We start from the raw sequence: 5,000 nt of genomic DNA, 5'->3' as shown, positions 1-5,000 counted from the left end.
GCATATAGCGTTCTCATGAACTCTGTCTTTCATCTATTTATCTTAAGCTCAACCTCCTGTGATATTTCATGCATCCTAATAAGCAAGCATTGCAAATCCCGTGATGTTCTGCTAATATGGACAGCATCATTAGCATACTCTGGGTCAGATAATTTCCTATTACCAATCCAGTTCAATCCTTCTCCACCAGCCCCAACTGTTCTATGCGTTACAAAATCCATTAGGAGGACAAACATCATAAGTAACGACATATTCCCTTGGAGTACTCCACTGTCTACAGAAAATTCATTTGATAGGACTCTACTAACATTAACTTGCACTTAGTATGCCCATGAACAGAACCGATAAGATTTTCATATTTAAGAGTAACTCCATAATAACGCAGGAATCTCCATAAAATTGTCTTTTTCATAGTCCACAAATGCCATCAAAAGTGGAATTCTATTTTCTACACATTGCTGTACAATAGTACATGTCTTAAAATGAAAATTTTGTCAGTACAACTTCAACTTTTTCTAAATCCTGCATAATCATCTGTTACCTTTTCATCAATCTTCCTCTCTAGTTTTTTTTTTTCTAAATAAGCATACTACAGTATATATTGCATTACCTAAATATAATATTAGATTATCAATGTTTATGTTATTTACACTTGCAAATCAAGTTAGACCTAAAAAAAAAATCATTAATGCAATCAGAACTTCATCTACATGACGTGCATTAACAAACTAAATTTATAAATAATTTTGAATCAAGATCAAACCCGCTATCAGTGCCATCCTTAGGAGGTTTAAAGAGTACATGGATAGCAAGAAAGAAATATTCACAAATATAGTACTGTATTAGGTAATCACAGCTAAAATATTCATGCACAATGTAGAACGTTTTCACAATGTTACGACGTTCAGTGATATTCCAGAAATAAAAATATTGAACTGTATACTGTTATATATTTTTCATGGTAATGTTTCTCTAACTGACCAACGCCCAATTACCTATAATCTTGGAAGAACATGGTTCAGAACCTTTCATTGTCAAATGTATATGAGACAATGTCAAAAAAATTAAGTTAATAATATTCCCGAGAAAAGAAATCAGGGGTAACATAGCCGGAATATCTTATTAAAACATTTTTTATGAGGTGTGCTCTTTACCATCTTTTTGTTATATGAAAATATTTATGATAAACATGTATTTATATTAAGAAATAGTAGATAAATATCGGAAGGCCTGAGAGGAAAATTAACTTGACAGATGAAAAGGCACCTTTAAAGTCCCTTTCCAACCTTTTATATGACACAGAATCGACTTTATCAACATGCATTACTATTATTGGGGAACTATACATAAGGGTGTTTTTTCCACTTATAACACATCATGGAACGTCCTTACTGACAATTACAAATTCATGGAGGACGACGCAATTCTGAGCAAATGTTGGTCAAGAAAGAAAAGGTGACATTTTTTCATTTCACGTAATCTATTTGTTGATATCGAGTACAAATATAACATAATAATCAAAATAAATTATAATTAGGAAACTATTGATTTGTTATTTGTGTTCAATTAATGCCTTCAATTTGGAAAATAATTGTCGATCTTAATAAAATAAAAACATATGGCACCGCTGTCTTTCACTCCCCCTCACCAGCTTTAACCACGCTGATGATTGTTACTTGGGTAATTTGGTAAGGAATGACACAGATTTTCTAGGAGTTCTTATCTCTAAAGAAAAATTAAATCCAATGATAAGTGAAAAGAAGTTGCTATCTATATCATTTACAATAATTCACAACGTTATCTTGAAAAAATATCCATGTATAATGAGCGAACGATTGTTAAACCATTCATGAACTTCGTTTTTTGTAGCCTCTACACCAACCCACCTCTTATTTTGGCAACACGTGGTTTGCGATTATTTCGCTATTTAGTTAGGACAAGGTACCTCTGAGGCCATCTATTGGCCCTAGATCAAAACTTCTTACGCCCTGCTTGGAGGAGACAGGCGAGGTGCCTTTCGATCTAAAAACAATCATGGGTATCTGCGTTGTGCGCATCAATCATTTACAGGAAACCATGAATCCCATTAATAATTTTCTAGTTTTATAAAAATTATTTTAAAAAGTTGACAAAATTGGTGCTTAATTTGACAATTTTAGCAATGATTTGAAAAAATGTGGCACCACTGTCTCGCTCTACCTTCCCCTTGTAGGTATGGTTAAGGAACGATCGTTTGCCAAAAAATAATTTTACTGATATTGTTCATAATTTGAACAATTTTCTTTCAGGAATTACAATGAATAAGACCCGTAGTAATCACAATTTTATGTAGGTTTTGTTGATAGAAAAAAATGACCCAAATAACAAGAGAAATTAAGGATTGAAAATCGTATAATTAGGGAGATGGGCGGGGAAAGGACTATTTGGTACTTTGCTGAGCTCTTGGAACTTAGTCAAGGATGTTGAAAAGACATAGCTGAAGCCATCTATTGCGGTCTGCATTCTTTTTTAAATTAAGTAGCTGTAGGAGGGGGCATTATCATTTTGAGTTAAAAGTATAACCTGCTTTAAAAGTAATTCTATCAAACAATTTAGAACTGAATATATATGATACTTATTGCACGTATTCTTATGTTAGTATCGGCATTCTTAATCTTTTCTTTGAAATAAAATCGTTCCGATGCCTAGAAAAGGGAAAATGTGATGTCATGTACCAAGAAAAAATATTAGAAACTCAAAAAAGCTGGACTGGTCATTCGTTAATAATTACATGAAGCATATAAATACGTCACTAAATATAATTACTAGAGCCTAAAAACTCAAGGCAATAATTTGGAGATATTGTATCATTACAATTTATGAAATATTTGATAAGTTAATTATATTATTCTTGTTAATTTAAGTACTTGATGGCGTACATATATTCAATTAAATAAATACTATGTTGTAAACAGGAAAATATTGATGGGGTATTATCATAAATACAAATATCAATAAAAATGTATTATTGCTAATATTTCTTATTCCTAGATAAAAATAATATGAATATTCTTATTGACATATTTCTTAATTTTTAAAAACAAATAAATTGGAAATACTTTTAGAAAAGTGTCCAAATTATAAGTTACAATAGAAAATACTTGTAGATCATTGTAAATTATTTTGTATGCATAATGTTGATTATTATATGCAATACTATGAGATTCAATAGCATTTCTAATTGAAATAAGCATTTGAGAGAAAGTTTTGAGTGTATATATATATATATATATATATATATATATATATATATATATATATATATATATAAATATATATATATATATGTATATATGTGTGTGTGTGTGTGTGTATTATAAATAAATCATAAATCTATAATTCCTCATCATCTTCTCCTCCTACACCTATTGACGCAAAGGGCCTCAGCTAGATTTCGTCAGTCATCTTTACATTGAGTTTTTAATTCAATACTTCTCCATTTATCATCTCCTACTTCACGCTTCATAGTCCTAAGCCACTTAGGCCTGGGGCTTCCAACTCTTCTAGTGCCTTTAAGAACCCAGTTATACGTTTAGAGAACTAATATCTCTTGGGGATTGCGAAGAGCATGCCCAGGATACTTCCATTTACCCCTCACCATGATCTCATCCGCATATGGCACTCGAGTTTCTTTCTAATCTTGTCCTGCGATTTAACTCTCAATATCCTTCTGAGGGATTTGTTCTCAAAGCTACTAAAATTGTTGAAGATTGTTTCATTGCCATACTATGACTCATGTCCATAAAGGTAACACCAATCTCACTAAACTGATATATAGTCTTATTTTTATATAATTTCAAGCGATTTGATTTCCAAATTTGACTTAACCTAGCCATTGTCTGATTTGCTCTTTTTTTCAATCTGTCACTAAACTTTAACTCTAAGGACCCTGTATTGGAGATCATAGTTCTTAAATACCTAAGGGATTCTACCTCATTAATCCTTTCTCCTTCCAATGATATTTCATCTACCATTTCATACTCTGTTCTCATCATCTGCATTTCTTCTATCTATCTTGAGCCCAACCTTGTGCGATATTTTATTCATTCTGGTAAGCGAGCATTGCAAATTCTGTGGTGTTCTGCTAATGAGGCCAGCATCATCTGCATACTACAGGTCTTCTAATTTCCTATTACCAGTCCTTCTCCAAAATCTCCGACTGATCTACACATTACAAAATCCACGAGGAGAATAAACAACATAGGTGACAACACATTCCCTTGGAGTACTCCGTTGTTCACTGAAAATTCATTTGATAGGATTCCAATAACATTAACGTTGCACTTACAATGTTCATGAACAGACTTAATCAAAATCACATATTTACGAAAAATTCTATAATAACGCAGGACTCTCCATAAAATTGGCCAGTGCACACTATCAAAGGCTTTTTCATAGCTCACAAATGCCATTAAATGGGGATTTCTATATTCTATGTATTGCTGTAAACATGTCTCAAAATGAAAATTTGGTCAGCACAACTTCTACTTCTCTGAATCCTGCTTGTTCATCTCTCAGCTTTTCATCAATCTTTCTCTTCAGTCTCTTTAGAATAAGCATACTATACATTTTCATGACAACTGACGTATGTGATATCACTGTATTATTGCAATCAGTTAGGTTTCCCTTTTTTTTTTTTTTTTTTTTTTTGCTATTTTTGCCAACACTCCTAACTCCCATTCGTCAGGTTTTGCCTTTTGATACCACGTTCTACCAAATAATCTTCTAAGTATTCTGGGGGGGTTACTTCATTTTAAGCCACCATCATCCGAGCAGCTATTCCATCGTATCCAGTGGCTTTCCATCTCTTTAGTTTGTTTTAGGATAGCTTGAACTTCAAACACACTGAATTCATTGATGAGCACATCAAGGTCTTCATCAGTTTCAGGTATATCAATCAAAATATTCCCTTCATATCTCCTATTCATAACCTCACTAAAGTGTTCCATCCAATATTGTCT

The sequence above is a fragment of the Palaemon carinicauda genome, chromosome 35, assembly GCF_036898095.1.
Source record: "Palaemon carinicauda isolate YSFRI2023 chromosome 35, ASM3689809v2, whole genome shotgun sequence".
NCBI lineage: Eukaryota > Metazoa > Arthropoda > Malacostraca > Decapoda > Palaemonidae > Palaemon > Palaemon carinicauda.
Note: the sequence above shows the minus strand (reverse complement) of the source record.